Here is a 9,306-nt window from a genome sequence, read left to right on the forward strand (position 1 = left end):
AAAGTGGCATAATATCTGCTTTCTTCCATGAGCAATTAAAAAAAAACAATTGCTTCAAGGCAGATGTTTTTGCACAGTTGGAGCTTGGTTTCTGGGCTAGCAAACTCCGGGGTCAAACCTGAAGAACTGAGCTCAAGCATTTTAGGGGTTGAATGCATCTGGACCTTGCTTCTTTTTTCTTTTTTTTTTTGGAATGGTCGGTTTGGGGAGAGAAAACCAGCCATGTCCCTTCCTCACCCTGCAACTCATTTTTCACCCCTTCTCCCCGGTGTTAACAGTTCAGGTTGTAATCGTAAGGATTTTGATAGTCTCGATAATGGTGCAATGCAATGGATCCCTTTTACTGTTTTGTACACACAATGTCATTTTTTTTCATAATTTACATTAAAAAAAAAAAGAAGAAGCCATTGTTAACCGCTACACTCAGTACAGCGCTGGTATTCAGCAAGGAAGATCTGTGCATAAAGACCAGATGGGTGGAGGGGACCATGATGGGGATACATTTACTTTGGCACCTGATTGTGGCTTATGTGTGGCTTGTCAAGATGTCTGAAGGCGGCCTTAATGTTCAAGCCAGACTGGATTGACCAGCGGCCATTCATCTGTTTCTCCTAGGCCGTTAGAGATGGAGAACTTTTTTGCCGTTGTATGAAGTAGCATACTTTTCATGGCTGAGCACTTTAAAGTGTTACGTGGATGTCTTATGTTCTTATATGCTCCTTTACACTGAGAGCGATTAAAAGGTGGAATCTGCTGCCAGGGGATGTAGTGCTGGCCACAGGAGAAAACAGCTTTAAGAGGGAAATAGATTAATGGCTAATAACTCTGTCATCGGCTCCTGGCCATGGTAGCTGAGGAGAAGCTCCATGCTCAAAGGCATTAACCTCTGAATCCCAGAGCCAGCAAAAATCCTCACCCTCAATGCTCTATTGTTAGCTGCCCAGAGGATCTGGTTGGCCCCTGTGTGAGACAGGATGCTGGACTAGCTGGACCTTGAATGGTCTGATTCAGCAGGGCTCTTCTGATGTTCTTAGGAAGGCCTCTGCCTCTCTGCCCTGTTGTTGGCCTTCCGGAGAAACTGGTTGGCCACTGTGTAAGACAGGATGCTGGACTAGATGGACCATGGTCCGATCCAGCAGGGCTCTTCTTAGATTCTTATGAAGGTCTCAGCCTTTATGCCTTGTTGTTGACCCTCCAGAGGAACAGATTGGGCACTTTGTGAGACAGGATGCTGGACTAGAGGGTCTATTGGCCTGATATAGCAGAGCTCTTATTACCTTCTTATGGAAATCTCCTCTTGTTATGACTGTTTGGAGACAGAGTGCAACAGAAATGAATCAAGAAACACGGATGGTTTAAGAGGTTTGCCTCCTGGGGTTTGGGATGGAAAAATTTAGTCGGGTAGTGTCTGCTATAATCCCTAGGCATTAATCAGCACAGAGATGAGCAGGGTGGAATGTTTACAGTGCTGTTAAACAAAGTGTGTGTTTTGAGGCACCTTTGTCTTGTATTGTGGCTTCTGACACTTTGTAAGAGAATAAAAGGGAGCCACACGAGTCGAAAAAGAATTGCAAAGCCGAAAATGTTTTAGCCCTGAAGTTCTGTGAGAGGAAAGAACTCTCACTTGAAGAGGTAAGTAAAAAAGGATTATTGGATTCATGCAAAACAGTAAAAAAATATGCAAACACATTCATGGGGTCCAATCTTGGTTAAGACCACTGGGGTTTCAAGCCAGTCTATAAGCCGTAGATGGGCTTTTGCCTTCACAAGTCAGTGATTTCTCCTGTGTGGTTCTGTGTTTAGTTTTTTTTTTTTTTTTTTTTTGCCTAGAATGCCTCTCCCCTCAAAACTTGGGGGTCTTAAGATCCCTGCGTCTCCAATAAAACACGTTGCAAAAGAAAGTTAACGAGTGGTCTACCTTGATTGTACGCTGGTGTATCCAAACGAAGCCGGGAGCTCTTCAAAAAGACCCAAAGGCAAAATTTGTATAGAGTCAGAGACTGGGGTGTTTGAATTTAGAAACATAAAGCTATTCTGCATTCTCGTTTCCCTCCATTGTGGGTTTCTGTGGCTTTGGCCTGCCTTGTTTTGTTTTTCTGCTCTATCTATGTTTTCCCCCATCCCCCATATTGGTTGATTCAGGACTGCACCCCTGTACCTCCAGCATAAAATACTACCGTTTAAATCTGCAGGACATGAACCAGGGAAATATGGAATTGGCCACTAGAGGCAGCAAAGCCCATGCAGAACAGGGTGGTTGGGGGAAACAAGACAGACAAATAAGAGAGATTCACTGCTATTTCAGAGGGGAAGGTTTGCATTCAGAATTGCCCACACTTGAAATGCTCAAGAAGGTTCATTATATGCAGTCTGCAAAATATTCCTTGGGATGACATGTCATGTGTTGGGATGAACAGGTACCTCAAGAGAATCTTCTATTATTTTTAAGTTGGAGGTGTCCACTGGGGGCTGTTTCCCAACAGCAAAAGGGGTGGTTCACCTTATTGTCCTTTTTGTTTAGAGGATTTCTCTACCACCCAGCCAGGAGAACTGTTTGTGGTGACTTCCGTATCCTTAAAGGTTCAATTTACTGTTGTAAACCACCCTGAGCTCACTTGCACGGAGGGCCGGCAGCCTAGAAATTAAATTATAAATAGATAAGAAGACTCCACTGTGTGCGACAAGATTTGGGTACTGGAAACAGAATTTACCTTCTTGCTCGGTTGCCGCTACAAGAAACTGCTGGGAAAAGATTCACAAGAGTAATGCTATTAATTTGGAGGATGCAGATTAAAAAAAAAAAGAAATAGGAAAAGTGGGAGAGAACAGTCTCTGCAAGACACACCAGATTCTCTTTTCAGAAACCTGGGGTTTGCTGGGTTAAGCTCCCCCTTAAACCAAGAAGCTGCGTTTATTTTAATGACCTTTCTTTATTCATTACTTCTAAACCCTGGGAGTAAAAACTTACCCTTTCCAAAGGAACATCCTTTCTCCGGTTGTGTACTTGGCGTGCAGCAGCCGCTGCTGCATGGCTTCTATGCAATTAGGGAAATTTTTTGCGATCTGGTCAGCAAAATCAGACCTTTTCTTAGGGTGAGCGAGCGGCTGACATTTCGTTCATCCAAAATGCAAACAGAGGCATCGGAGCTGATTTAAAAAACAACAAGATCATCGTCTCATCCCCCGTGTTTACTCAGAAGTAAGCTCCCCTGAATAAGGCTTGCACCTTGGTGCATGGAGGATCGCCTCCTTCAGGGCCTTAGTATTGCTTCTTGCCAATAACATAGTAAAGCTTAAGATTCAAATGGGTCGCCGTGTTGGTCTGAAGTAGCACAATAAAACCAGAGTCCAGTGGCAACTTTAAGACCAACAAAGATTTATTCAAGGTGTGAGCTTTTGAAAGCTCACGCCTTGAATAAATCTTTGTTGGTCTTAAAGGTGCCACTGGACTCTGGTTTTATTGAAAAGCTTAATAAAGGAAACAAATATTCTTTTAATGGAAAGCACCACTAGTGGGCAGCATTTGATGTATCTCGGCTTTTAAATAAACCTGGGGGAGCTGAGCAGCATTTCTGTCTGGCCGCACCGTGGACAGCCTGGGAGAATTTTCTCCATGGAACGTGATATACCGGAGGAACGGTTCAAGTGTAAGTATATTTTGCTGGCAACCAATGAAATTGGGATACAGGATGCTTGAATGAATGGATGCTTTGATCTGGGAATGGCCAGCTTTGGGTTAGAGAATTCCCAGAGGTTTGTGGATGAAGGATAGGGGGTTGGAAGTGGACCTCGGTGAGGTATAATGTCACAGAGGTGACCCTCCATAACAAGTTATTTTCTCCAAGGAAACTGATCTTCGTGGTCTGGAGATGAGTTGTAGTCCTACCTGGAAGTTGGCAAAGCTACTTTGGTCTGATCCATTCTAGAGGGTTTTTTTTTTTTTTTTTAGTTTCTGCAAATTAAACTCTATTTCAAATGTGTATCGATTACCTTTCTCCCTTGAGGAGCTCAGGATGGCATACAATAGAACTCAAGTCATTCTAAAAAGCAAAATAAAAACAGTATTAATAAAGCAGCAATTAAAAGCACATTTTAAAAATCACCATTTTAAAAGTCCAGTGAGAAGCACCAGTAAATAAAACTATGTCTTCAGTACCTCCTGATGATTGACAGAGAGGGGGCCAGGCACATCTTGTGATGGGGATTATTCCATAATTGTGGGGCTGCCACTGAAAAGGCACTGTCTTGTGTATATCTCCAGTTACATCCTTAATAAATATATGTTTAACATTTCATTGATACCTGCCTTTTTGTCCAAAGCTGTCCACTTCATTCTCCTCTCCCCCATTTTGTTCTCACAACAACAACTCTGTGAAGTAAGCTACCTTGGTAGAGTGTGACCGACCCAAGGTCACCCTGCAAATGTCCACATTTTACGGGGATTCAGAGTCTCCTGGATCCTAGGCTGACTGCCCACTGCACCACACTGGCTCACAGGGAAGTCCCTAAAACCAAACCTTCACTCCAGGGTATGTTCAGGACCAAAGAGTCTGGTTCTTTTCCACATCCTTTCCGTAACTGGATTACCTGCTGCAACCTCTGAATGCCCCTTGCAACGAGCAATCATCGACCTGCTAATGGGTCCCACGGTGGAGTAATGTCCATGCTGAGAAGCCAGTGGTCATTGGTCGTATGAGTTTTCCTGGAATTCCCCCCCCCCTGCAAGGAAACAGAGCGGCCATAATTGAATGTAGTGTCAGTGCTCTGCTTTTCGGATAGCTGTCTGGGATTCCGTGAATTCAGTGGAGCCCAACTGGGGCCAGAGCTGGCTTTGGTTGCACCGCTGAGTAGGCATTGCCCCAACAATAAGTCTATCCATCTGATGTCAGAGCTTTACCCCCTTTGTCACCAATGGACCCAGCGCCTTTCAGGTGATGCTAAGAAGAGCTGGATCAGAACCGTGGTCCATCTAGTCCAGCATCCTGTCTCACTCAGCAGCCAACCAGTTCATCTGGAAGTCCAACAACAGGGCATACAGACTAAGGACTCCCCTTGATAAGAACCGAATAAAAGCCCTGCTGGATCAGACCAATGAAGGTCCATCTAGTCCAGCATCCTGGCTCACATGGGACAACCAGTTCCTTTGGAGGGCCAGCCACAGGGTGGAGAGGCTGAGGCCTTCCTAAGAACCTCAAAAGAGACTGCTGGATCAGACCATGGTCCATCTAGCCCAGGATCCCGTCTCACACAGGGGCCTACCACTTCCTCTGGAAGTCCAGCAACAGGTCATAGACAGGCTTCCCCTGATGTTCCTACCTGTTAAGGGTAGGATGTTTTGGAGGGCATTAATTCATGGAGACTTGATGGTACTCAACAAACTCACACACCTCGGGTCAAAAAAACGAGTTAACCAAGAAGCCATTTGATTGTTGTGATCGACATTTGGTACCCCATCTTCCTGCTCTTGCAAAAGCCACCAAGACAATCTGGTTTATCATACAGTGTGGGGAGCATAGCCGGGAAATCCGACGATTGTCCAGCAGCCCGGCAAGGGATGTTCAGGAGAAGTATGCCATAGCTTGCTTCAGTCTCCTGAGCCCAAATGTTCTTGGAAGAACAACCACCCAATTCCTTGGAGGCCTCCCATCCAAATAATAGCTAGGCTTGGTCCCGTTTAGCTTCTGAGATTAGCCAGTCTTCGCTAGCCAGTGGCCCACCCATTTTTTTCATATAGTTTCCAGGTGGGCCCCTGGATCACAGGGTGACCACAGGGACCCCTGTCCTAAATGGATGAGCACGTGTATTGTGAAGTCATATTGACTCTTGACCCAAGTCTGGCATTTGTGTGGATGTGTGTGTGTGGAGTTTGTGGCCAAAGCAACCCAGTCTCCAAGGGCTGCCCCGCAATCCTGTTCCCCAACCCCAACCCCCCAACTCCTTGAAGCCAAACTTTTCATTTTCCAGAGCAACCAATTCTTCAATTACGCTCCTTCCTTCTAACCGTTCGGCTTATCAGCCCCACATTATCTAATAGAAAGTACTACGGCTCCTTCGGATCAATTAGGCGTCTTTTTTCTTCCCTCCCCTCAGTCATTTCCAAAGCTTAATATCTCTCTGGCTCATCAGCCCTGGAGACAAACTTGTCCAACTGAACGGATCTCAAGGCTTTAATTTGATTGCTTTGTGTTTCTGCCACAGCCCCACACGTCATCCTTTCTCTTTTATGGCCAAGAAGCCTCTTTAGAAATAACCCAAGAGCTCGTTTTGAAAGCCGGGACGTCGCAGGAGCCGGGAGTTTGTCATAAGTTTTGACAATGAGATTGCAGCCTTGACCAAGTTCTTTTTTTAAAATAATCATCTCCCCTTGTTTAATGTGAACGGCACAAACAAGGATTCGAAACTGGATTTCCCGGATCCTAGGGAAACAAAGCTTACTCAATGGATTTGTGGAACCCTGGGGCTTCTTGATGGCCCTGAGAGGGTTTCCTAAATGGATTGGAATTAATTAATTTAAAATATTTTTTAGAAGAAGAAGAAGAGTTGGTTCTTCTGTGCCGCTTTTCCCTACCCGAAGGAGTCTCAAAGCGGCTTCCATTTGCCTTCCCTTTCCTCTCCCCACAACAGATACCCTGTAAGGGAAGGGAGGCTGAGATAGCCCTGAGATTACTGAAGAAGAGTTGGTTCTTCTGTGCTGCTTTTCCCTACCCAAAGGAGGCTCAAAGCGGCTTCCAGTCTCCTTCCCTTCCTCTCCCCACAACAGACTCCCTGTGAGAGAGGTGGGGCTGAAAGAGCCCTGAGAAGAAGAAGACGAAGAAGATGAAGAAGAAGAAGAGGAGGAGGAGGAGGAGGAGGAGTTGGTTCTTATATGCTGCTTTTCTCTACACAAAAGAATCTCAAAGTGGCTTAAAGTTGCCTTCCCTTTCCCCACAAGAGACACCCCGTGAGGGAGGTGAGGCTGAGAGAACTCTGATATTACTGAAGAAGAAGAGTTGGTTCTTATATGCCAATTTTCTCTACCCGAAGGAGTCTCAAAGCGGCTTACATTCGCCTTCCCTTCCTTTCCCCACAACAGACCCCCTGTAAGGCAGGTGAGGCTGAGAGAGCCCTGATATTACTGAAGAAGAAGAGTTTGGCCACCCCTGCAGGAGGTGATGTGAAAGACTTCCGCCTGATTACCAGTCTGAGTACTGACCTTGATGGACCAAGGGTCTAATTCACCTTCATATATTCATAGGCTCCATAGCTGGATTTATGGTGGTGTTTCTGCGTTATCAGTCCCAGGTGAATGCAAGAAAAGCCCCAATAAATATTCTCTCTCACAGCTGTGGAAATAGATGCAAATTCTGCAAAGAGACCACAGCTCCCCTGTCACTGGAAGTTCTGCCTCAGCAGGTTTTCCCCGACACCCAACGACTCCTCTAAAGGGTCACATCTTTCCTTCTTTTGTGCCACCCATTCAAGGGCTTGCATGCGTGATTTTAAAGACCCAGATTCTGTTTAGACAGCTGCTGCCCTTCCAGCCCAGAGGGTAGCTGAAATTTATCCCCGGTGTCATTTCGCGTTTGCAAGCCTTAGGTACTGTACCTTGAGATCTATTGCGATTTTGAGATAATGAGAGGCCAGCGTCAAGCACGGAAGAAGCCTTCCGAAAAATCTGGGTGTCTTCCAAGATGGGGAGAGAAAATATATTGCTTATCCTTGAATGGCAAAGAGTGTGATCCAAAGAAAACAGGGATATATTGGAATAAGCACTCCCCCCCCCACACACACACACAAACACCCCGTATCTTTTCATTATCATACACCATTGGAGAAATAAAACCAGAGTCCTTTAAGACCAGCAAAGATTTATTCAGGGCGTGAGCTTTCGAGTGCAAGCACTCTTCGGATGAATGTAGTTGACATCAAAGCCATGGGTTTTGGTTTTAAGTTGACTCTGCAGTTTTGAAATCCTTCTGGTCATGATTTCCCCAAACCCATCATCCAGTGGTGACTAGGTATTCCTGGAACCAATTACGTTAGATTTAAGATTGTGGTTTTGGCACACACACCCAGCCCCTCCCCCCCCCAAAAAAAAATCTTGTAAATGCTGTAAGGTTAGCAGCAGCTTTGCTAGTGATCCCGAGAGAATTGAGTCAATGAAGTCATCATTGGATCAGTCAGTCAAGAAGCCTTTCTGCCCCTCTCTAGGATTCCAGCCCAATTCTAGCACGCAAAAATTTGCTGATGGTAGTGATTGACTGCCTAGACCAGGGGTGGTCAACCTGTGGTCCTCCAGATGTCCATGGACTACAATTCAGAATAACTAGTTGGCCAGTGGGTGAGACAGGATGCGGGACTCAACAGATCACTTGTCTGATCCAGCAAGTCTCTTCTTACATTTGTTTTAGGGGAAACTCCTGAGAACCAATGGGCTTCCTCTCATGATAAAATACCAGCTATTGCCATAAGGTGGCTCCTTTGTCTAAATCTGACTTTTTCATATAGCAAGCTGGCTGGACTCCTAACGAAAGTCTGCCGCCCATAAAGAAGAATCCCAACGTATTTATCAAACATAACTTTTAAAAAAAATAATGGCAGAGAGGAATCAGGAACTGGGAGCAAATCTCTCCACATCAGGGTTGCAAGGTTCCCTTTTCTTGTTCAGAAATAAAGGTTGTTCACTCCTAAGAGGCATCCGCTGAAGAAGACCAAGGCTCAACTGGAAGGTGCAAACAGGACCAAACTGGGGAGATGATTCCACCTCTCGCCAGGCCCCTCCTCCCAGATATGATTCTCATTGTGGTTTTATTCTCCTCTTCTACCCATGCAGACAGACACTCAGGGTTTTTCCACAAGAGTGGTTGTGTTGGTTGTGTGCACATGCTGCATTTCTCATCATCCGGCGAGCCAGGTTTGATTCCTGAAGCCTCCACATGCAGCCAGCTTGGGCTAATCACTGTCCTGTTAGAGCTGTTCTCACAGAGCAGTTCTATCAGAGCTCTCTCGGCGTCACCTACTTGTTGTGGAGAGAGGAAGGAAAGGTGATAGTAAGCAGCTTTAAGACTCCTAAAGGACTTCAACGGGAGCCAAACCTGAATGTGGCCACTACCCTCGGCTTCATCCGTCCAGGATCCCTGACGGTTTAGCTGACTTGGCCAGGTGAACACTTTCCCCAAACTCTAAAAGACAAAGGAGATGGGTTTTTGATGCCCAAATGAGAAGATGGCAAAGCAGCTGCTTTTTTAGCATCCTGCTTTTCACCCCCCCGAAGGAGTCCCAAAGTGGTTTGCAAACACCATTCCCTCCCTCTCCCCACAACATACA

This window comes from Paroedura picta, chromosome 14 (genome assembly GCF_049243985.1).
Source record: "Paroedura picta isolate Pp20150507F chromosome 14, Ppicta_v3.0, whole genome shotgun sequence".
Lineage (NCBI taxonomy): Eukaryota > Metazoa > Chordata > Lepidosauria > Squamata > Gekkonidae > Paroedura > Paroedura picta.